The sequence below is a fragment of the Manis javanica genome, chromosome 1 (genome assembly GCF_040802235.1).
Source record: "Manis javanica isolate MJ-LG chromosome 1, MJ_LKY, whole genome shotgun sequence".
NCBI lineage: Eukaryota > Metazoa > Chordata > Mammalia > Pholidota > Manidae > Manis > Manis javanica.
In genome coordinates, this window is record NC_133156.1 from 45416764 (window position 1) to 45442915 (window position 26152).

General features: G+C 35.5%; 1 long non-coding RNA gene across 1 annotated transcript in view; it reads left to right on the forward strand.

Moving 5' to 3' along the window:
• The first annotated feature begins 218 nt into the window (after positions 1-218).
• LOC140847960 (uncharacterized) overlaps positions 219-26152 on the forward strand; it is a 252862-nt gene continuing 226928 nt past the window's right edge. Inside the window, exon 1 of the long non-coding RNA XR_012128324.1 lies at positions 219-377. This is a non-coding gene — a long non-coding RNA (uncharacterized lncRNA). The remainder of the gene's footprint in view (positions 378-26152) is intronic.

Consider the following 26152-nt stretch of genomic DNA (forward strand, 5'->3'; position numbering starts at 1 on the left):
AGGTCAAGGGACTGAGATTGTAATTTTGGCCATTATTGTGTTAATTCTGTCTGCTAGACCTCCAAATGGAGAAATGGAGAGGCAACTGAACATATAAATCTGGATATGATAGAGAGGCTTGTGCTAGAGACAGAGGCTGGGCATCATGGTGGGTAGAGATGCCAGTGAATACCATGAGACTGATGAGGTCACAAAGGCACACATCACTGTAGGTAGAGGTGGGAAGAAACCAAAGGATTAAGTCCTCAGGCCTTGACATTAAAGGTTGAAGAAGAGGAAGCTCTGGTAAAGCTTCAGTGAGGCAGAGAAAAACCAGGAGAATGTGGTGCCCTGAAGCCAAGTGGAGATCATTTATCCAAGAGAAATGAATGAATAAGGCAAGTGTTAAGTCCAGTAGAATGAGGGTAGATAATTCAACATTGACAAGTTGGAAGTACTGTTCTCCCCTAAGTCACTCTGGAGCTTCAATTCAAAGCCTCCACTCCCAGTTTTGCCTGGCTGGCTCTTTGTCACCTACAAAATTGATTTGCATGGTGAAACTTTATCTAGATTCCCAAGACAGGGATAGGGCTACAATGTGCTCTCTCTGCCCCCAGAGTTCTGCTGTATAGAATTTATTGTTCTTTTAAAACTAGAATAGGAGCTCCTTGAGGGAAGGAGCCATGCTCATCTTTTTTTGCAACTGAATTACAAGACGTCTTTGTAATTACAAGGTGCTTTTGCAGCTGAATTTGAAATATAAACAAATATTTGTTGGATAAATGCTATTACGTCAGTGTGTCCCGTTGTATATCATCCTGAAGCATAATTTCTCATTTTTATTTTTATTCATTTAGAAATTTCAAACCCATTTTTCATAAAAAGAAATTACACGTATATGTGTATATGCCCACTCGTGTGTGTGTGTGTGTGTGTGTGTATGCTGGATGTTTTAATGATGTCAATATGATACCGTTTTGGTGTGAGTTGCCAATGGGAAATATTGATAGCTACATGACATAGGTAGAAAATGGTTTGATAGATAAAAAGGGTGTAAGGAAATGAGCAAATCTGTGCACAGCTCATTTTGTAGATAAGAAAGCATCTTTTTAAAGAAATATCTATACAGATCTTTCTGGAAAAAAAATAAAAGAACTGCTTCACTTGTTATTTGACAAAAAGCATTGGCTTGTTTGTGAATAGAATAGTAATGCCACCATGATCTTCCCGGTAGTAAAATCTGGCCACTTATGACGTAACAATGCACACAACACATTTTTAACTTGAGAGTCACAGTCCTAATTTTAACTGTTGGAGGAGTAGTGTTTTAGGGAGTCCTGGGGGGATGAAGGTAAAAGAATGTATGAAAGCAGGAGATCTAATGTAGTGAAATGCCATGAGACTTCAGGAAAACAACATATTAATGTTGAGTGGGATGAGAGAGAATATGAATTATATAATCTAGATGTTTGAGATGGATAAGACTGGTCTCATTGACATGGGACCTGTACACTTGCACAGGACCCATATTTAGAAATCCTTCATGCTTGGTTTAGTGCTCTGCTATTGCCACCTTTAAGTTCTTAAGAATACTTGAACAAAGTGCCCTGCAATTTCGTTTTGCATTGGGCCTAATTGCTAGGGGTCTTTGTTTTTTATAGTAAAAGGTTAATAAAGGAGAAAGAATACTTTTCAAAAATAAGGGTATTAGACATGAACTCCAGCAGCACATTGCAACTCATATCTCTTCAATCTCATCTGTCACCTGCCTTCCAGGCACTAATTCATTAGTACCAAAATAATATTGAGTCTGTGAAGGCATAATTTATAATATCTACATCTGCCTACCTATATGCATTTTAATTACTGGGTTCTGATTTCCACAGCTTGATCAATGCTGCAATGCTAATGGTTATAAGGACCCCAGATTCATTTCTTCATAAGGTAGTTATGCAAATGAAATCAAATGACATAGGAGGAGAAAGGGAGAAGGAAAAGGAACATGAACAAAGCCCTAGTAACCTGTGTAAATTGCTTAATACATTAGTTTTGCTTCGTTGTTATACTCCACAAATGAGGGATATCATTTGGCACTTGTCTTTCTCTGCCTGGCTTATTTCACTGAGCATAATGTCCTCCAGCTCCATCCATGTTGTTGCAAATGGTAGGATTAGTTTCTTTCTTATGGCTGAATAGTATTCCAATGTTTATATGTTCCACATCTTCTTTATCCATTCATCTACTGATGGACACTTAGGTTGCTTACTTATCTTGGCTATTGTAAATAGTGCTGAAATAAATACAGGGGTGCATGTATCTTTTTGAATCTGAGAATTGTTTTCTTTGGGTAAATTCCTAGGAGTGGAATTCCCAAATCAAATGGTATTCCTATTTTTAGTTTTGTGAGGAACCTCCATATTGCTTTCCACAATGGTTGGTGCATGGGTGGGGGGGTACTCAATAGCAAGGTTGAATGTAATAAACACATTGTTTTTTTCTTGTGAAACCTTCATAAGAGTGTGTATCAATGATACCTTAATTAAAAAAATTGCTTAATACAGCTCTTTTCTATCATAACCTCCCCAGGTGGCCTTGAGACTTCCAGATTCTCTAAGACAGTACCTTTGATGCCCTTAACCAAGCTTCTAAGTGTTCATTAGTATTTCTGCATAGTCAGAATTGCCACTATATGGTTAATATCTATAGTCAGGATTTGTTTAGCTACTATATATCTTGCACACAAATGAAAAACAGTAAAGAAATTATTAGTTGAGGCATTCTATCCCTACATGGAACATGATAGATACTGCTCATTTTAGCAAGAATTGGTCGTTAAAGTTATATCAGAGGCATTGTCCAATTGTAGCTTATTTTAAAATTTAAATGATTTCAGGTGGTTTTCATTAACTCTAGCTAAACACTCTCAGTATTAACACAGTACACAGCACATTCAGACAATTATTCATGTAGTGGCATGACAAAAAATATATAACCCATTTCTCATAAAAAACAATCATGTATAGTCAACTGATCTATAAAAGAGGAGCAGAGGCAATTCTATGGAGAACGGATAATCTTTTCAACAAAAGCTACTGGAACAACCTCCAAAAGAAAGAAAAAAACATAATACAGACAATAACTTTACACCTTTCAGAAACATTAACTCAAAAAGGATTAGGGACATAAATGTAAAACAAAACTTTAAAACTCCTAGAAGATAACACAGTAGAAACATTCTGCTCTGTGAAGGCCACTATTAAGAGCCTGAGAAGAAAAACTGCTGACTGGGTGAAAATATTTACAAAACACCTATGTGGTACAGGTGTATCTGAAAGGGCAAAGAATTGTTAAAACTCAACAATAAGAAAACAACCCAATTAAAAAGTGAGTAAAAGATATCACCAAAGAAGATATGAAATAGAAAATAAGCATGAAAAAGGATGATCAATATCATACGTCATTAGGTAATTGCAAATTAAGTGGCTCATCAGTGCACTATTAGAATGGCTAAAATCTAAAACACTGACAGTAAATGCTGACAAGAATGTGGAGCAACAGGGACTCTCATGCATTGCTGGTAGGAATGCATAATGGTACAGCTGCTTTGGAAGGCAGCTTGGCAGTTTCTTACAATACTAAACATGGTCTTATCATTTCATAAAGCAATTATGCTCTTAGATATTAACCTATAGGAGTTGAAAACTTGTGTCTATGTAAAATCTTTTATATAAATATTTACAACAGCTTTATTTATAATTCCCCTAAATGGGGAGCAACCACAATGCCCTTTAATCAGTGAATAAATAAACTCTGGGTGTATATCGTTTGGTACATCCATACAATGGAACACTATTCAGTGATAAAAAGAAATGAGCCAGGATTTCTTGATAAAGCCATACAAAGACATGGAGCAGGCTTGGATGCATATCACTAATTGCAAAGCCAGTTTGAAAGGGCTAAATATTGTATATGATTCTAACTACATGACATTCTGAAAAAAAGCAAAACTATGGAGAAAGCATAAAGATCAGTGGTCACCAAGGTTCAGGCAGTGGAGGGTGGGGAGGCATGAATAGGTAGAACACAGGATATTTTTAGGGTAGTAAAACTATTCTGTATGATACTGTAATTGTGGATATGTGCCATTGTGCATTTGGCAAAACCCAAATGTGAACCCCATTGTAAACTATGGACTGTAATTAACAGTAATGTATCATTACTGGTTCAGCAGTTTTAATAAATGTACCTCACTAATGCAAGATATTAATAATAGTAAGAACTGTTGCGGGGATTGAGAATGATTGTGTATGGGTGGGTGGCGGGGGAAGATGTATGGGAACCCTCTGTACTTTCTACTCAATATTTCTGTGAATCTAAAACTTCTCTAAAAACTAAAATCTATTCATAAGAAGCAGCCATGGCAGTCTTCTAAGAAATTGTACCTCTTCAAGTTGATTATTTAGACTAAATGTTGTAAATTTTGGTGGCCATAGCATTATATTTAATTCAATATGTATATTCTTAAAAATTGAAAATATATAAAAAAGAAAGCTGTATCTTAGGCATTAAAGTCAGAAACTGGAGCTTTGACCCTAGCCCTATAGTTCATTAACCTTTTACATTAGTTAACTTTGTTTCCCTGAGCTTTGTTTTACAGATGTACAAAAAGATACATAGTAACACAGGGATTTTCCAGGAGGAAATGTTAGGCACGTTTCAGAAAAGTCTTCATAGAGAATTTGTCCAGAGTAGGAATTTGCCTTACGGGCTTGGAGGGATGAAGACTGGACAGTGGCTCCTCGGACAGTGATGCAGTCATGCAGACAGCCCCTTTATCATTTAGAAAAGGAAATAGCCATTTAGAGTTTGGAACATTATGTCAGCTCATTTTCTTCTTAAAGGAAAACCTATGGAAAACAAGTCATTATCAGAAGATTCCTTGGAGGATGAGAGCTTGATCAAAAAGAGTTCAACAAATTTAAACTTTGAGTGTCCAGAAACTGAAATCCTCCACTTTACCTTAGGAATGGTCTTTTCTTGGGACTGGATACTCAAGGCCTGTCAGCTAAAGGGGACTTCCCATTACTGTACGGCCGTATCTGTGCTGTTCAGCCTTCATCGTTTTCCCACATTTCAGTACCTCTCCCAACCTCCTTGTGTGTAATGTCTACGTCTTTAGGTTGGTGACCATATCTTCAGCCAGGAAGGTGTGCCTGCCTCTCTCTTAGGGAGCTTTGTGTATCTGGGCTCTTACGGACATGCACTGATAGAGTTGTGCTTAAGTACATGATCCTCTGTTTGACTTACTGGATTCAAAGTTGCCTCCATTTCTTTCACTTTTACCTCCTATCTGTTTGACATTGGCAGTTTGCTAACTTTCTAAGCCTTAGTTTCCTTGCTATTAAATGATGATTGTAGTGATGACTGTTTTATACTAGCTTTTATAAAAATTGAATACAATGCAAATAGAGCACAGAGCTCAGTTTCTGACATCAGTTAAATACTCAATAAATTTTACCTGCTTTTATCCTTAAAGAGCAAGCTTATTCCTAATTTTGTGGGATGCCTTACTTTGTCTTCAAGTATTGGGTCAAAGATAACTATACTCCTTTGCAGGAAAGTGTTTTACCTGCTATTCCTTGTTCTTCAGAATCAGCATCCACATTTGAAGTGCCAGGACTGTCTCTTGAATTCCCTGTGGTGTAGGTGGGTTTCAAATCCAGCTTCAGAGTGATTTATGTTGATGCATATGCTATCAAATATGAATCAAGCAATACACCAAAATGCCTCTGGTCACGATGAATAAATGCGTAAGTGGGACACCATGTTACAATAATAAGATGGGCAAGATGGCTCAATCAAAAAGAACTTGGATATGGGAGGATGAATATGAGAATGAAACCAAGGAAAGTTAGGAGTATTAATCAGTATCTGAACTTTGGATCAAGCCATGCTTGAAAATACTTGGGTTTTTTATGTAGATGAACCGACAATTTTTTTTTTCTGTCTTAAACTACTTTGGGTTGGATTTTCTGTTACTTACAAATGAAAGCTTCTTAACCAATACAGCATACAGCACAGGATGTTTCTGAGAGTCAAATGAGAGAACACACAGCAATACTATTTAAACTGTTAAAAATGGAATGAAATATAAAACAATGTGACACTTCTCCTGTACATTTTTGTGCCATCATCATTTTAAAGTATAATCATTTACAATAATCAAACAAAGAGAAAGAAGTGAGATGTTGCTTTTTTCTCACAAAGCAACTGCTGAGTGAATGTTTCTCCTCCACAAGAGGACACAGATGGAAATCACCTGAGGAGCCTTTGTTATTGTAGCCACTCCCAACTCAGTAAGCAGTCTCCTGAATGTGGAAGGAGAAGAGGCTGGACTGTCTAGCGGCAAAATTGCTGTAGGTAGGAACATGGCCTCTCTGGTTCCTGGTACCTTGGTCTACTTGTGGATTTCAGATCCCCTCAGATAATGAGTAGATGGATTGTATACACAGGTGGGGGATGAGATCCACTCATGAGCCACTAGTTGTAGGATTATGCTTTTCACGTTTCTTTTTTTTCTTTTAAGAATTGCCACACTATATTTTTTTATTAAAGGTATCATTGATATACTCTCTTATGAAGGTTTCACGTGAAAAACGATGTGGTTACTACATTCACCCATATCATCAAGTTCCCCCAAGACTCCATTGCAGTCACTGTCTATCAGTGTAGTAAGATGCCACAGAGTCACTACTTGACTCTCTGTGCTACACTGTCTTCCCCATGACCCCACACACACAATGTGCACCAATCATGATACCCTTCAATCCCCTTCTCCCTCCCTCCACGCCGTCCTCACCCACCCCACCCACCCCTTTGGTAACTGCTAGTCCCTTCTTGAACTCTGTGAGTCTGCTGCTGTTTTGTTCCTTCAGTTTTGCTTTGTTGTTATACTCCACAAATGAGGGAAATCATTTGGTACTTGTCTTTCTCTGCCTGGCTTATTTCACAGAGCGTAATACCCTCTAGCTTCATCCATGTTGTTGGATATAGTAGGAACTGTTTTCTTCTTATGGCACTTCTTGTGCCAGTACCAAATTGTCTTGATTACTGTGGCTTTGTAGTAGAGCTTGAAGTTGGGGCATAGAATCCCCCCTGCTTTATTCTTCCTTCTCAGGATTGCTTTGGCAATTTGGTCTTTTGTGGTTCCATATGAATTTTAGAACGATTTGCTCTAGTTCATTGAAGAATGCTGCTGGTATTTTGATAGATATTACATTGAATCTGTATATTGCTTCAGGCAGGATAGCCATTTTGGCAATATTAATTATTCCTATCCGTATTCCATTGTGTATATGCACCACTTCTTCTTTATCCATTCATCTACTAATGGACACAGGTTGCTCCAATACCTTGGCTATTGTAAATAGTGCTGCAGTAAACATAGGGGTACATATGTCTTTTTGAGTCTAAGAACTTGTTTTCTTTGGGTAAATTCCTAGGAGTGGAATCCGGGTAAAATGGTACTTCTATTTTTAGTTGAGGAACCTCCATATTGCTTCCCACAATGGTTTGAACTAACTTACATTCCCACCAGCAGTGTAGTAGGGTTCCCCTTTCTCCACATCCTTGCCAGCATTTGTTGTTCCTAGTCTTTTCAATGTTGGCCATCCTTACTGGTATGAGGTGATACCTCACTGTGGTTTAAATTTGCATTTCCCTGATAATTAACAATGTGGGGCATCTTTTCACATGCCTGTTGGCCATCTGAATTTCCATTTTGGAGAATTGTGTGTTCAAATCCTCCACCCATTTTTTAATCAGGTTATTTGCTTTTTGGGTGTTGAGGCATGTGAGTACTTTATATATTTTGGATGTTAACCCCTTGTCAGATATGTCATTTACAAATATATTCTCCCATACTGTAGGATGCCTTTTGTTTTACTGATAGTTTCCTGTGCTGTACAGAGGCTTTTTAGCTTGATGTGGTCCCATTTGTTCATTTTTGCTTTTGTTTTCCTTGCCCAGGGAGAAGCATTCAGGAAAAAGTTACTCATGTTTATATTCAAGAGATTTTTGCCTATTTCTAAGAGTTTTATGGTTTTATGACTTACATTCAGGTCTTTGATCCATTTCGAGTTTACTTTTGTGTATGTGTTTAGAAAATAACCCAGTTTCATTCTTCTACATGTAGCTGTCCAGTTTTGCCAACACCAGTTATTAAAGAAGCTGTCATTTCCCAATTGTATGTCCATGGCTCCTTTATTGTATATTAATTGACAATATATGCTTGGGTTTATATCTGGGCTCTCTATGTCTGTTCCATTGATGTATGGGTCTGTTCTTGTGCCAGTACCAAATTGTCTTGATTACTGTGGCTTTGTAGTAGAGCTTGAAGTTGGGGCATAGAATCCCCCCTGCTTTATTCTTCCTTCTCAGGATTGCTTTGGCAATTTGGTCTTTTGTGGTTCCATATGAATTTTAGAACGATTTGCTCTAGTTCATTGAAGAATGCTGCTGGTATTTTGATAGATATTACATTGAATCTGTATATTGCTTCAGGCAGGATAGCCATTTTGGCAATATTAATTATTCCTATCCGTCAGCAAGGAATGTATTTCCATTTATTGGTATCTTTAATTTCTCTCGAGTGTCTTGTAGTTTTCAGGGTATAAATCTTTCACTTCCTTTGTTAGGTTTATTCCTAGCTATTTTATTCTTTTTGATGTAATTATGAGTGGAATTGCTTTCCTGATTTCTCTTTTTGCTAGCTCATTGTTAGTGTATAGGAATGCAACAGATTTCTCTGTATTTATTTTGTATCCTGCATCTTTGCTGAATTCAGATATTCTTGTAGTTTTGGGGTGAATTCTTTAGTGTTTATTATATATAATATTATGTCATCTGCAAACAGTGACAGTTTAACTTCTTCTTTACCAATCAGGATGCATTTTATTTCTTTGTGTTGTCTGATTGCCATGGCTAGGACCTCCAGAACTGTGGTGAATAAAAGTGGGAAGAGTGGGCATACTTGTCTTGTTCATGATCTTAAAGGAAAAGCTTTCAGCTTCTCACTATTAAATATGATGTTGGCTGTGGGTTTGTCATATATGGCCTTTAGTATGTTGAGGTATTTGCCCTCTATACCCATTTTGTTGAGAGTTTTTATCATGAATGGATGTTGAATTTTGTCAAATACTTTTTCAGCATCTATGGAGATGATCATGTGGTTTTTGTCCTTCTTTTTCTTGATATGGTGGATGATGTTCATGGATTTTCAAATGTACCATCCTTGTATCCCTGGAATAAATCCTACTTGTTAATGATGGATGATTCTTTTAATGTATTTTTGAATTTGATTTGCTAATATTTCATTGAGAATTTTTGCATCTATGTTCATCATGATATTGGTTTGTAATTTTCTTTTATCGTGGTGTCTTTACCTGGTTTTGATATGAGAGTGATGATGGATGGCCTCATCGAATGAGTTTGGAAGTATTCCCCTCTTCTACTTTTTGGAAACCTTTAAGGAGGATAGGTAATAAGTCTTCACTAAATGTTTGATAAAATTCAGTGGTGAAGCCATCAGGTCCAGGTGTTTTATTCTTAGATTGTTTTTGATTACCTATTCAATTTTGTTGCTGGTAATTTGTGTGTTTAGATTTTCTGTTTCTTCCTGCGTAAGCCTTGGAAGATTGTATTTTTCTAGAAAGCTGTCCATTTCTTCTAGGTTATCCAGTTTGTTAGCATGTAATTTTTCATAGTACTCTAATAATTATTTGTATTTCTCTGGTGTCTATAGTGATTTTTCCTTTCTCATTTCTGATTCTGTTTATGTGTGTAAACTCTCCTTTTCTCTAGATAAATCTGGCTAAGGGTTTATCTATTTTGTTTATTTTCTCAAAGAACCAGCTCCTGCTTTCATTGATTTTATTGTTTTATTCTTCTCAATTTTATTTATTTATGCTATAATCTTTATTATGTCCCTCCTTCTACTGACTTTGGGCTTCATTTGTTATTCTCTTTCTAGTTTCATTAATTGTGAGTTTGAACTATTTGTATGGGATTGTTCTTTCCTGAGGTAGGCCTGTATTGCAATATTCTTCCCTCTTAGCACATCCTTTGCTGTGTCCAACAGATTCTGCAGTGTTGAATTATTGTTGTCATTTGTCTCCATATATTGCTCGATCTCTTTTTTTATTTGGTCATTGAACCGTTGGTTATTTAGGAGCATATTGTTACACCTCCATGTGTTTGTGGGCTTTTTTGTTTTTTTGCATAATTTATTTCTAGTTTCATATCTTTGCAGTCTGAGAAGCTGGTTGGTAGAACTTCAATCCCTCTGAGTTTAGTGAGGCTTTTTTTGTGGCCTAGTATATGATCTATTCTTGAAAATGTTCCATGTGTACTTGAGAAGAATGTGTATCCTGCTGCTTTTGGGTGGAGTGTTCTGTTGATGTCTGTTAGGTCCACCTGTTTTAACATGTTCAGTTCCTCTGTCTCCATACTGATTTTTCTGTCCTTTGGAGTGAGTGATGTGTTGAAGTCTTCTAAAATGAATGTATTGATTTTTTTTTCTTTTAATTCTGTTAGTATTTGTTTCACATATGTAGGTGTTCCTGTTTTGGGTATGTAGATATTTATAATGGTTATATCCTCTTGTTGGACTGACCCGTTTATCATTATGTAATGTCCTTCTTTGTCTCTTGTGACTTTCTTTGTTTTGAAGTCTATTTTGTCTGACACAAGTACTGCAATGCCTGCTTTTTTCTCCCTATTAGTTGCATGAGATATCTTTTTCCATCTCTTCACTTTTAGTCTGTGTATATCTTTGGGTTTTAAGTGAGTCTCTAGTAGGCAGCATATAGATGGATCTTATTTTTTTATCCATTCTATTACTCTGTGTCTTTTGATTGGTACATTCAGACCATTTACATTTAGGCTGATTATCAATATGTATGTACTTATTGCCATTGCAGGCTTTAGATTCGTGGTTACCGAGGTTCAAGGGTAACTTCCTTACTATCTAACAGTCTGATTTAACTCTCTTAGTATGCAAACACAATCTAAACATTCTTTTTTTCTTTTTCCTCCATTCTTTATATATTAGGTATCATATTCTGTACTCTTTGTCTATCCCTTGACTTGCTTTGAGTGTAGTTGATTTGATTTTGCAGCTCCTTAGTAATTAATTGGTCTGCTCTCTTTACTGTGGTTTTATTTCCTCTGGTGTCAGCTATTTAGCCTTAGGAACACTTCCATCTATCGCAGTCCCTCCAAAATACACTCCAGATGGTTTGTGGGATATAAATTCTCTTAGCTTTTGCTTATCTTGGAATTGTTTAATCCTTCTTTCAAATTTAAATTATAATCTTGCAAGGTAGAGTATTTTTGGTTCAAGGCCCTGCTGCTTCATTGCATTAAGTATATCATGCCACTCCTTTCTGGCCTGTAAGGTTTCTGTTGAGAAGTCTAATGATAGCCTGATGGGTTTTCTTTTATATGTGATCTTTTTTCTCTATCTGGCTGCTTTTAATTCTCAGCCCTTGTCCTTGGTCTTTGCCATTTTAATTATTATATGTCTTGGGTTGTCTTCCTTGAGTCCATTGTATTGGAAGATCTGTGCACCTCCATGGCCTGAGAGACTATCTTCTTCCCAATATTGGGAAAGTTTTCAGCAAGTACCTCCTCAAAGACACTTTCTATCCCTTTTTCTCTCTCTTCTTCTGGTACCCCTATAATGTAAGTACTGTTCCATTTGGATTGGTCACGCAGTTCTCTCAAAATTCTCTCATTCCTAGAGATCCTTTTTTCTATCTGTGCCTCAGCTTCTCTGTATTCCTTTTCTCTAATTTCTGTTTCATTTACTGTCTCCTCTACTTCATCTAACCTGCTTTTAAATCCTTCCATTTTATATTTAATTTCAGATACCATATTTTTAACAATTGAATCTCATTCCTGCATTCTTCCCTGATGTCTTGATATTTTTCTGTACCTCTGTGAGCATGTTTACGATTTTTATTTTGAACTTTCAGGAAGATTGATGAGTTCAGTTTCACTTGGTCCTCTTGCTGTTGTTCGTGGGATTTTCATTTGAACCAGATTCCTTTGACATTTCATATTTGTATGTGGCACCGTCTAGTGCCCAGAAGCTCTATCCTCTGGATCTGCTCAGCCACCAAAGGAATGGTGGAAGTATCAGGTGAGTGGCTCTGGTGCCTATTGGGAGGAGAGAGCTATTCCTGCTTCCCAGCTGCAGTGCCTGTCCCCACTGCCATTGCCAGTGGGCCGAGTGCACAGGGGGAAGCCTCTATACTTTGCTCTTGTATCTGCCATAGGCGGGCCTCCCTCTGGCTGGCCTGGCTCCATGGTGGAAACAGCCAGTTTTTGAGCTGGTACCAACCGGGAGGAAGGTGCACCAGTCTGTGTGTCATGGTGGGGAGCCTAGGAGCTGTGTAACCAGCCAGGGGAATGAGCGCCTGAAGCTCCTGAAAGTTACCAACCTGCTGGGCAGAGTGTGCCCGGACACTTTTGTCTATCTGTCCTTTCTCCTCAGCAGTAAGCTCTGTGCAATCCTTGCCTTTTTAGTAGCCCTCTCCCTGTTAGGAAGTCTCTCAGACTGACTGCCTTTCTTTTGTCCCAAAGTAGCTATATGTGGATCACTGTTTTCCACAAGTGGCTGGAATCTCAATCTTTCAAGTACTCTGCCTGTCTTAGCTTGACAACCCCACTAATCTCCAGAGCAGCATGTAATATAGGTTCATGCTCTCAGAGAAGACCTCCAGGGCTGGGTGTTCAGCAGTCCCAGGCCTGCACCCCCTCCCTGCTCTGTTTCTCTTCTTGCCAGTGAGCTGGGGTGGGGGAAGGGCTTGGGTCCCACCAGATCATGGCTTTGGTATGTTAGGCTATTCCGTGCGGTCTGTTCTTTTCTCCATGTGTATACAGTCTAGTGCAGCCTTCTTTCCTGTTGCTCTTTCAGGATTAGTTTTATTAACTATATTTTCATATTATATGTGGCTTTTGGAAGAGGTTTCTGTCTCACCACTCACACTGCCATCTTTAATTCCTTACGTGTTTCTTTTTAAAAAGTTTTTATAATCTCTAAAGAGAAAAAAATTTGCTTGTATGTAAATAAGTAAGTCTCAACCAATAATTCCTTGATGTTAATAGGAGTTACAAGAAATATTTTATGGTTTTGAGTAAACCTTTATGGAGATTTCAAATAGTTTCTAACAAGCTTGTAAATATTTATTTTAAAAAACCACTATAACAAAGACATGGAGAATGTATATATATATTATTCCTCCTTTTTCTTCCTTTTTCATATATACGTATATGTGTGTATATGATCTGGATATTTCTAGGTATGTTTCTAATCTCTTAAAATGAATTTTAATTATTTTTTCTGCTACCAATTTTTTAATGTTTGGAATACTTTTTAAACTATGATGTTATCTTCATTCTATAATGAAGAAATGTGAATCTGGGTAACAGAATTCTATGGCTCATTTTTACTTTGCAATATCAATAATCTATTTATGATTTGGGGGTCAGGATAATGGTATTTACCTTACAACCTTCCTTAAAACACTTACTGAATCATGTATATACATTTTTTTCCACCTCACTGTTTTATCAACAATTTTGTGACTATGCATATTAACACCAGTTAAATAAATAAGCTATTTTGTATGGTTTTACTCCTATTAAATATTTCTCACTTAAGAATGCTGAAGTTTGAACTTAATCTTTATTAAAATTTAATATGCCCTGAGACATTAGCACATTCAATTGAAAATAGCCTTAAAGGGTGGTCAGACCAGGAGTCAGTAAATAGATGTTAATTGTAAAAACTTTTCTAGAAGCTGTTTAATGTAAAATAGACCTGTAGAGCTGACAGAAGAATGCTTGAAAGTGAGACCTCTGTATCTTTTTTTTTCTTGTTCTTTTCCATCCCTCTTTCCTCCTTGCCACCAAGTCTCCACGCTGAACCTGGCCTTTAGTAAGCAGCATACAGTAATGCCTCTTGCTCCAGACTTACATGTCCCTTTTCCTGTTAAAATCTAGTTCTTCCTGTTTCCTTCACTAAGAATCTTGGAAGAAAACATATATGGTAACATCTCCAATTAGTCAGTTCTTATAATTGTGTTCATGGCTTAGGATTTTGTTTGTTTGCCTTATTTTTAAAATTGTCTCCTGTGTTTGTTTTTTGAAAGAGCACTCCTGGAGACTTAAGGACAATACCATAGGTTAAATCATGGCTGTTGGGAATTTATGATACCTGGGAGAATGATAAATTATGAAAGTTTATAGAGAAGGAAACTTCTATAACATTTCTTAAGCTGCTCCAGATAGGCATCCTCTCCTCTGTTCACACATCAGGACAGATCCTAATTCAAAACCACTAAACCCTTTTCGATGGTGTCACTCATATGATGAAGTTTCCATAATGTAAAAGAAGAAAAAAACAAAAGTAGGAAGTAGGAAATAGGAAATAGAATGTGAAGAGATGAGTAATATCTTTCATAGGAATTCATGGCTCAGATATAGGGTCCCTGAGATTTCAAATCTGGCACATTAGTAACAGCACAAGACAAACTAAATACAAAATGGACATGACAAATTTGATTTATTCCAGGCAGAGATTTACCAATTGAGGGATAGCTATTGTTATATGAAATTATAAATGCTGCTATCACATGCTGGAAGATATAAATAATCTCTTATTCACTTTGATTTTCCATGTCTAAATTTAAACTGGAAAAATGCTTTCTATTTATATGCATTTAAAGGTTAAATCCTATGACCAAAGTAAAAATAAGCACAAAAAAATGGAGTTTAATAAGTAGTGCTGCTAAACCTTGTCCTTGTCATTCCAGTACAGGTGATTCATTGTTTTATTGTGAGTCAAGACATTTGATGATTATCACATTATTTATTTGTTTTTTGATTAAACTGATTTTCAGCTCTCATACAAGATCAAGCTCATTTAAATGAGGTCAAGATCTTAGCTGGTCTCTGTATGTGTTAGACTGTTTTTCTCCTTCAAGTACCTTCTCTCCATCATGTACTTGCCCTTGGAGAAATTTTTGCACATTCCCCAAGGAAATGAGAGGAGGGATTTGCTGTAAACATTAGTGGGTGAATCAGTAGTTAAATTATATTCAAATATATATAGGCCTCTAAGGTATTATACTTCTCTGTGGATCTGTTGGATTCCTATTACCAATTTTTGGTGGCTAATTTTATTTATTAAAGAAATGGAATCTTTTCTGGCCTATGCAAGATATACGTAAACTTTCATTGTTAGTATTTCCACTGGAGGAATTAATCAATGTAATTATTGGGATTATCCTTGGGTATGGCTAAGCTGACTCAAAGTTCATAAAATAACAGAAAAGGACTCAGATAAAATATTTTGATTTACACATTTATAGAAGTATCAACAATAAAAACCTCTTCTAGTCAATATGCTTCAGTCACAAAATATACTTATTATGCATACTGATCATTAAGGTACATGTATGTCCCTTTCTGACAGGGAGTTAGATGGGGTTAGTGAAATACATTGTATTAGCTTTGATTCTTATGATCAAAATCAAAGAAACCAAACTCAAAACAATTTAAAATCAGCAAGTGCCATTTACTGTCTGATACAGGCCAGGAACAACTTTTTCCCGGTTTAACAAAAAGTTAAAACCCCAGAGGAAATACAGGTGTGCTGCTTGGTGGCAGGTGCACTTGGAACCAGGAAGCCAGATGTCACTGGTATCATCCCAGCTTCTTATCTCTGTTCCTTTCTATCACTACACACTAGGTTTCTTCACAGGGCAGTGTTAGAAAAGAAACCACCCTATCTAGTTACAACAGAAACATATTTATTACATTAATTAAACAGTTTGTGGATTCTTAGGAAGATTGAAAAAAATAGAACCTTAGTTGAATTTCCTGGAAGAACTTCCAAAGTCACACTGCAGAACTGCACCACCGAGAGGCCGGCTGTCTTGGTCCTGACTGAGATGTTTCCAACAAACAAAACTAGAAGTCACACTAGCATTGCTGGTTGCATAGCCTTCTGCCTCTGCCCCACTCTGCACTAATAAAACCCATGTCTCATGCCATGGCTTTTTCTCTAGAAATTCAGTTTTATAATCAAGTCTAATTGGATAAGAAGGACAAGGCAGTAAATAGCAATGTTCCAAAACTTTGGCAATTGCTCCTGTAACTTGTTTTCCATTTCTGCATAAGTAAACCCATTTCAAGATGGTTTTACCTTCACATAAGCCCTAAATATATTTTCCCTTCTACTTTCTCTTTTGTTATTCACCATAAAATAGTTTTGCATGTTTTAGGGACAGGCTGGTAGGTAGGAACCAGAGATGTCAGGCACAGAAATGATTCTCCTTTCTTGCTTGGCTACTTAAAATTTTCCTTCCTGTTCATAGGAATTAAAATTTAAGATTTTGTCAGTCTTAAATAAGTGGATTTGTGACAACCATGTTTCTCTGCTTTCTTAGGAGGATACACATGAACAATCAATACACAGTAATGAAATGGAACACTTGAGTTGTGGATTTTTCAGATTCAAGTTTCAGTGGGAGCAAAGGCAACAAGAAAAGTTTCTTATCCAAGCATGTCTATAAAACAGACATGGTGGTATATTATATAGCAATTTTTATAAATTCCCATGGCCCAAGGCTTTGGCTTGTTTACAAGGAATTGCTCTCCAAGTGAATTCTATAGCTGTGTATCTGTTATTGGCTTGACCTTCTTTGAAAGTTATGCCTTATTCCAAGCTTGATTATTTCTAGTTTGTAACTATAAGATCTTACAGTTTTACCCTAATATTGTGACCTTTAAACTAATATCTGGAAAAGTTACATGCCTTTCTTTCCCATATTACCCCTGTAGGAAAGATGTCTTCATGCTTTTCAGTAAGGGAATGATTCACCTTTCTTTGAAATGTTAATGAATACCTATCGAACAGTAGTCCCATATGCTTATGATGCGCTACTTCAGAACATGTATTGATGACAAATTGCCCTTTATTTTTGCTGAATGCTGTTCTTTTTCTTTTGTTCCCTCCCCCCAAATAAATTTAAAAATATAACAATGGCCTCTGTTATTAAAGGTAATTTAACAGTTGAAAAACTAATTATTTACTTTTCTTTCTTTTTCATGGTTCACAATATAAATTACAAGAGGGTTAAAGCCTCTATTTCAATTGGCTTTGCTTAGTGTCAGTGCAACCTTGAAATAAATTTATTGTTTTTCATTTATATTTAAGGTCAGATGAAAGATAAGTTAGGATCTATTGCTCTGGCTATAACAACCAATAAATTTTTCACTGCAGTCTGGGGAATACCTAGTCCTTAATCAGAAACAGTATGAAACACTGTCTCTATTTTAGAGGTTACTATTTTGCCCTACATATATGGCCAATGTAAGAAGATATAAAGTTCCTTTGATAGATAATAGATTCTTTTAGTTGGACTGCCTGGTAAATTGGAGAATTGCAACATTTTAATGAATAATATTCATTAAGTGAATATTTATATCATAAATAAAAATGCTTTCATTAATAAAAGCACCAGCACACTTCTTTTCATCTACATCATGGGTGTAAATATTTTTAGACCCAAATTGTCTAAAATGAATGAGGCAAAATCAGTAGCTAAATACCTCTCACCCAGAATGCTCTTAATATTATTCAGTAGCACATTGTTGTTTGATTAAGTACATCCAATTAATTTCCTCAGAAAATTTCTAACCTTGGAAATCGTATTTTTGGTAAATGATTTATATGCAAAATATTCACCTGTTTCAATTGTACAATTTGATGTGTTTTAACAAATACATATTATAGTATACCTCCTACCAAAATTAAGACAGAAAATATTTTCATTGCCCCAGAAAGTTCCTTCATGCTCTTTTGCATCAATTACTTTTCTCACTCTCTGTCTCTGGCAACCACTTGGCTACTTTCTAGCCCTCAAATTTCAGAGTTCTGTATTTCTTAGAATGTCATATATAAATAGAATTATATATATGTAGTCTTTTGTTCCTGGCTTTTGATGTTTACCCACATTGTTGCATGTGTTAGTAGTTTATGTGTTGCTTCCCCCTGAGTATTAGCCCATTGTTTGGACATGGGTTTTCATTTCAACAATGAATAGCAATGGTGATTGTGGACCTTCTTGCTTTGTTCTTGATCTTGGTATGAGGCTAGCTGTAGGTTTTTAGATATTCTTTATTAGGCTGAGGAAATTCCTTCCTACTTCTAGTGTACTGGAGGTTTTCATTATGAATGGGTGTTTAATTTTGACAAATATTTCCTTGCCTTTTTTGAGATAACCATAAGAATTCTCTTCTTGTTCTTTTGATATGGTAAATAATTCAATCCTGGAATAAATCTTACTTGTTTGTGACTTCTTATTCTTTTCACAGATTGCTGGGTATAACTTGCTAAAATACTGTTATAGATTTTTATGTCTATAATTATGAGTATATTAGTAATTTTATTTTCTTGTAATGTCTTTGATTTTTGTTATCAGAGTTACGATGGCCTCCAGGTATTAAATAAGAGCAAAACAATTGTTCTCATAACTTTATAGGTTCCATTTTTATTTCCATTATGTGTACTAAATACATTTTCGACTTACTTCATTTTCAACTTATAATGGGTTTATTAGGATGTAGCCACATCACAAGTTGAACAAGATCTGTACAGGTATTTAATGCTATGCATCTTCCTCTGTGCACTGCTTTTACTGTTCTCTACAAATTCTGATATTGTATGTTTTAATTCAAAATATTTTCTAATGTACCTTTTGATTTCTTCTGTGACCCATGAGTTATTTAGAAAGTGTTAATATTCAAGTATTTCAGGGTTTTTCCAAAAATATTTTGTTACTAGATTCTAATTTAACCACTGTTTAGTTAGAGAACATACTTTTATTTTATTTCAGTCTTCTGGAATATATTAAAACTTGTTTTATGTCCCAGAATATGATCTTATCTTGGTGAATATTTTGTGTACACTTGTGAAGAATGTGTATTCTGCTCTTTGTGAGTGGAGTGTTTTCTCAATGTTACTGGGTCAAGATGGTTGATAGCACTGTTCAAGTCTTTTCTATATTTACTAATTTTCTGCCTACTTTCTATCCATTACTGAGAAAGGAATATTGAAATTTCCATCTATAATTCCCAGGCATGTCAAGGAAGGCTTCACATTGGATATTACAAATAAGAGAACTGTGTATAAGAATTCAGTAGGACATTAACTGCAGGAAGGGAATTGTAGAGTAAATTATGTGTATTAAAAGTTAACTGAGCAAAATTACAAAATTTTTTCTATTTTATAACCACAACTATCTTTACAAAACTGTTTTTGTTTCATTAGTAAGAGATTAGAAAAAATGGTATTTGGGGTATTCATGCAAACTTCTTACTTCATTATTTTGTTAATGCTGCTTTAGTGGCCTTGTATGATAGAAGAAAAACTAAATTGAGATTCAGTATATTGAGCTAATGAAAAGTATCTTCATGTATCCAGAATTTAATGCAAACAAAAAACAAAAACCCTTTCTGTGAAATGAGAAGTAGTTCTGAAAGGAGGGAACTGGGAAATTCAGCAGCTTAATATTAAGGCCACTTCATGAAGAGCCTTGTGGTCAAGCTTAGGGCTTAATACTTTATCTCCATGGCAACAGGAATCACTGAAGGATTTTAGGGAGTGAATGATGGGATAACATATGGGATTTGTCAAGACCACTTTGGCTAGAAAATAGATTGAAGGCAGAGAGAAGCTATTAAGCATGTAGAAGTTCCTGTGATTTTACTGAAAGTCAGTGGAAGCCTAAATAGTAAGGAGTTTCCTGAAAGTGGGGAAAAATTTAAGAAAACTCATTTGGGTTTCATTTGTAGGTGAATAATTAGAGGGGAATGTCCCCATAAAATGCGTCTTCATGATAAGTTACTAGAAATCAGGTTAAAAGCAAGAGAGGATCCTTACTAGGGAATAGATAAATGCTTAGGTTTTAAATATATGAAGTTTGAGTTGCTTATGGAATTTCTAGGTAGAATTTAGTAGACAGGTAGAAATAGAGCTTTAAGATTTGGCACTGAATTCTGGAAATGGGTGAATTTTTTCAAAGAGAGAGGACAGGGTTAAGGATAATAATCTGGCTAATAGGTTGGGACCAAGTGATAAGGAATGGTTTAAGCAGAAGACACAAGTCTATGTCAAAGTTGACTACATCATGGTGTTTATTTTGTTAACCAGGTTAACAGACTTTAATGAGAAGCAAGTATTACCTAACTCATGCTGTACTATTCTGACCAAGATGAAATAAAATGAAAATTCTGACCTAGGCTTACATTTCTGGAATTATTTCCAATTTGAAAATGTTTGGCTTATGTTTTGAGGCAAATCTCAGAGTTTTTTTCCATATCTAATTACAGGGCATGCAATAATACACTGTTCTCTAAGTTAAATCTATTAATCTTGATCTTACAAGCCCTCCTCTTTTCCCGTCCCCCTCAAAAAGATAATTTTATAACAAAAATAGGTATGGACCTGAGGGTTTGCTTCTTTGGACAGTTGAATGATATAATTGGATAAGCATCATTAAGTTTAAGAATTCATAATTATTGTGGTTTATCTGCTGAGTTTCTTTCTTTTTTTTCAAAGTCTGCTAGGAACCCAAGCTCATGCTCATATACCTCTGATTTCCATTACCACAGCAACACAGATAAGCCATTGTTGAAAATGCTGGAGTCAAGAGCACATTGATCTGAAGCAATTTTCTGTTTTCAAAAACTTGTAATGAAATTTAAAAAATACAAACAAACATATCCACAGTAGACATTGAAGAGTTTGATAAGTGCACACAAACTGACATTTAAACTGTTGTAACCTTCTTGAACATTTTATGGTTAATTTGCCAGCAAGTTTTTTTTTTTAACTCAGAAAGTGGAGAGGTTCTGAGATAAATGCATACATTTCTAAAAATATGTGGCCCAAAGCTGAACTTTACACATAATTTATACTTATTTGAAAAGAGAAGGCCCTGCCTTTTATAATTTGTTAAATATTTTTAGAAATTAATTTTTATTTCAAAATATAAGAAGAAGAAATTTCTTATGTCTACAGGACTAATTTTCTAATAGTACAGTTTGTGCTATAAGAATATTCAGGAACAATGTTTTCCCGACAAGTAGAAGACATATGTTACTGTTTATTGAAAGACCCCTGGTATATTAAAACCTCACAAAAATTTTTAGACATTCAACTTTAAAGATTTTATTTTAGAAATTCAGGAATCTTACTATAATCTACCAGTAATAATACAGCAATAGTCACATCAGAGATGGTTGAAACACATCTTCCATAGTTCAACTTATGATTTGCTTTTCAACTAATCATGAAAGAAAATGAGCAATCATGTTCCTGCCAAATGTGTGTAATACTTAGCTACCCCCTTCCATCCCATGTCTTTCATTTTATTTCCAGAGGGTCATCATACTTCCTGAGGCCTTTGCCACTTACCCACTAGGATAACAGAGTTGTTTCCTTTATGGTCTCTCCTTTTAATGTTCACTCCACCTGACAGATCTCTGCCAGGTTAATATTTCCAAGACAAGATGGTTTGTCTGTCTTTGTATCTCGAATGTAGAACTAAATACACATTCTGAGAGATAAGAGACTATGTTGGCCCAGGGCTCAAACAGTAAAGAGATGATTATTGATAGTCAAAGGGGAAATATTTTTCCTTGTCGATCTTTTTACACCCAAACTTAGCGAACTCCTCCTCCAAAATTTTTTTAATGCTAATTTATTCAACACCATGTTCCAGGAAACTTTTTTTACTTAACAATGATAAGCTTCATTTCTTTCCTCTTCTGCTGCTCCTACCCCATTACATTCACTAACTTATCCTTTTATTTAACCATCCATCCACTCTAAGAGCTCTCCAAATAGACCTTTTACTTCTGCCACTCTGTCCCTTTGCTTACACAGTGTGAAGTTATATACATCTGAAAGGATGTACATCTGATAAGGTAGCCCTCAAATATTTCCATATATGCTCTCCTGATATCATCAGACAGAAATAGTAAATCTGTCTTTTTATGCCTCACATCATATTGTCAGTTGGTGCAAACCTGCAAACTATAGAAAACTGTAGTTTTAAAGAGAATCTAATAAAGATCCTGTGGAACCTCTGACCATATGTATTCCTTTTATTCAGTAAATAGTAACTGAATGTTTATCACCATGATCTGTAGTAAATGTACAACGCTAAAAATTACTGAGCTCTTGCTTTTTGTAAAGCACAGTATTCAGAACTGACATGCTTCACAATATTTTCATTAGTCCTCAAAAAACTCTCAAAGGTAAGTGTTAGTACCCTAATTGACAAGATGCGGCAACTTAGGTACATAGAGACTAAAAAGTTTAACTATGTTGCCCAGGGAGGAACTGGAAAACATCATTGAACACAGAGCAATACAGCCCTTCTTTTACACACATCTCACTTTTATTTGAGTCTAAAGTAGCAAGGACTGTTTGAACTATCCACAGGCCTTGAATATGACTTGTGAAGTGTAAGACAGAGCTGAAATCAGGTGAAAGATCTTTTAAGATCTACATTCTTTTTTTTAATATATAAATTATTCAATTTACTGAATCAGTCATTTAATTATTTAATTCTGTGTCCCTTTATGACTTTTCACTAACACCATGTCCTTCGGTTAGTGATTTTGACTTTGCAGTGGTAAGTTTCAGCCAAAAAAGCCCCATGCAATTAACCATGTTTTAAAAAATAATTATCTCTTGCTTTCATGACTTCACCCACCATTCTAAGTGCATAAAGTACCCCACTACAAGTCAGGAAAAACTGTCAATGTATTAGCACTCCAATAACTTCATAATGTAACATTACAAAAATCTGTGTCCATTGCCCCATTTGTCCAAGGAAAGTAGCTTTGCTTGAGCTTTATTACGTGTTTTTAAGCTAAGGGAAACACAGAAAGCAATGATTTACTGTGCAGTATGGGTTTGCCAATGCTAGTTCAAATTAGACCTGCCAACTAACCCCTGTTTCTCACCTGAGTCCAGCAAATAAATTATAAATGTTGGCACAATATTTATATTATTATTTTTATAGCCCACAATTTACAACTATGGCTATCCTTGAGAGCCTTCATGTATTTGTTAGTCTCCTCTAGGGAGAATTCATCGAATGGCAAGTAGACATCTGTGCTCAGGGAAAATTCAGGCTCCTTCTACTATATTCCGTTTCCCAAGAAACATTGCTATTCTTCATTGATTGTGTACGGAGGATTAATTATGCTGTCACTTGGTATATTTACGTCTTTGGTGTTGTATTGACTCGCTGACTTTAAAATGGTCAGAATACATCTGCAGCAGGATATATTTGTTTTGTAGCAACCTCATTTCTGCACACTGTTACCAAACAGCCACTGTGTCTGTATTTCAAAACAACCAGCAGAACAGGAAAACTCTTTATCAGTTGGTTATGTGTAACTTCAAGAAAAACTGGGTTAATGTGTTTTTCATTAAATTATTCACTAGTAGTGCACAGTGATTAAAATAAAAACTACCTAGGCTTGATTCCCAACTCTACCAATTATTGGCTCTATGAAGAGTGGGCAAGTTACTTAAATATTCTGTGTCCAAATGCCCTCAACTTAGCAACATGGTTAATAACAATGCCCACATCACAGAGTGAGGAGAGGAGTAAATGGGATAAAGCAAATCACCCAACAGAATGTTTAATAAGTGACACTCAAAAATGTAGCCATCATTTTTATGCCCTTATTGTGCAGAGCTGCTGTTTAGGGAATCCATCAACATAGAGTTGCTAGGTTAGTGATTGCAAGGTTTTCTTTTTCATCTTCATTTTTAATGATCTATCTAAGAGCTTAATCTCTGCTTATCTGTTTATATGGTATATTTACTTTCTTTTCGTCAGATAGCAGAAATAAATGACCACCATTCAAAATAATCCTTTCAGGACATTTTTTTCCTTCCCAGTACCTGATGTAAACACTATGCTCAAATAATTGTGAATTTTCACAACTGTCAAAAGTAGGCTAGTGATTAAACTTGAAATATGATTGTTTCTTCCCAGTCATATCATTTAAGTGAGTTCTTTTAGATGTAATCAACATCATCAAGCACATTTTTCTCCCTCTCCCTGGTACTGAAACAAAAACTGGGAGTTTTGAATGGCATAATAATGTATTATGTCTTACTTAGCAGCTGAACCATGGCACCCTAGGCACCACAAAACACACCATTTCATCACTTGCCCACAATCTAATAACACCTTTGTTTCCCTTCCTCAGTTCTTGCCCTGCAGAAACTAGAGTGCTCTTCTTAAAAACTGTAAATCGAACCACAGTACAGTCCTAGTCAACACTGGTCAATTCCTGTTTGTTACACTTTGAAAAAAAGCCAGACTCCTTGGCACAGCCTCAGGCCTTTCCTACATTGATCCCTCCTTCCCCTGACCCAGACTCCTCCTTTCTGTGAGTATCAGGTTCTGCTCACCTGGATCGATGCAGGATCTTTGCACTTATTTCTTCTCCTAGAAGGCTTTTTATTACGTCTTCAAATACCTTTCAAAGCCATGCCTTTCATTTTTCTGCCAACACACCTTCATAGAAATAACTTCCTTAACCATGACCCCTAGAAGAGCACCCCCTTTCATCCTTCTTGTCCTCTTCATGGTACCAATATTTGAAATTTTAATCATTTTTGGATTTATTTATCTGTTATCTCTTTCCCCACTAAAATGTAAGCTGTAGGAAGGCAAATATTTTTACCATTTTATTAATGGCTATATCCCTATAGCTGAGGGCCTAGAACAGTGATTGACTCATAGAAAGCATATACTCAGGAATATGAAGGAACTAGAAAGAGCCTATCATGTGTTAACTTATAAGTGAGTAAGCCAAGCATTTATTATTTCAAACACAGAAAACAATGTCTTAAGAGTTGGCCTACTTTTTTTCATGAAGAATCCCATCTATTCCACTTATTAAAATGTACCTTTTAAACATGCAAATATAATTTAATGAGTAAGTTATTGTTATAAAAATATATGTTATCATTAAGTCCTTTAAAAAGCTATTGGGTAAAAATTAAGAGCCATGAATCATTCAAGTTATTTCAATATTTCCAAAGTCATGTTATTCAACTATATAATAGTAAAAATATGACCTATTTCAGTAAAAGTCAATGAAATCCCTCTCACTGAAACAGTATTTTCACTCTGAGTTTTTTAAATACAATTGTGAGAATGTGAGCTATTGTGAATATGTTATCCTCTTAGGGTAGTCTAATTTCAGTTAGAACTCCAAATTACGTGGACTAAGACAAAAATAATTTGTATTTGGCTCAACGCAGTCTGCTACAGTATAGATACTTAGAACATAGTACCAAATGTAGAGGTTCAGAATAAGCGAACTTAAAGTTTTGGAGAACAAATCAATTAAAATAAAATTCATATTAAGCTAACTCCCTTTAGTTATGGATATTAGACCGATCACTTTGCACTGCCCTGCTTAGGCAGTCTTCATGAAATGTGGAACAACTCTGTACCTTTCTAGAAGTTATTTTCCTCCAAGGTTAAATTACAGGTCGGTTCCTTTATAATATATTCATTACAGTACATTTCAACAAGACACAATACAGCCTCTAGCAAAACGTTAAAGAAAAAGCTCCTTTCATTAAAGAAGATTTTAATAACATACCTAATAAGTTGGGAGATGTAGATATAGATCTGTCAACATATGAGTGGAGCTGTCCATTCCCTCTTATGCCCTATGCAATTCAGCTCTTAATGAAATATATTTTTCAGTGCATTCAGATATATTTTTTCTTTATACCCAAACTAGGTAATCCACACTTTAAAATGTAGAGCCATGATTTATTAATATTTTTAAAATTTTTTCAAAATATCATGATGAAGCAGATATTTATTTACTAGACACTAATCAAACAAAAACAAATCATGCTTATGTTCAATCTAGCTTAGTACAAATGAGTTACCCTTTATATTAGAATATCAAAGGAAGGATTCTAAATTATCTATAATCATTGGCCACCTATTTAAAATAAAAAATTTACAGATTCCATATCTTT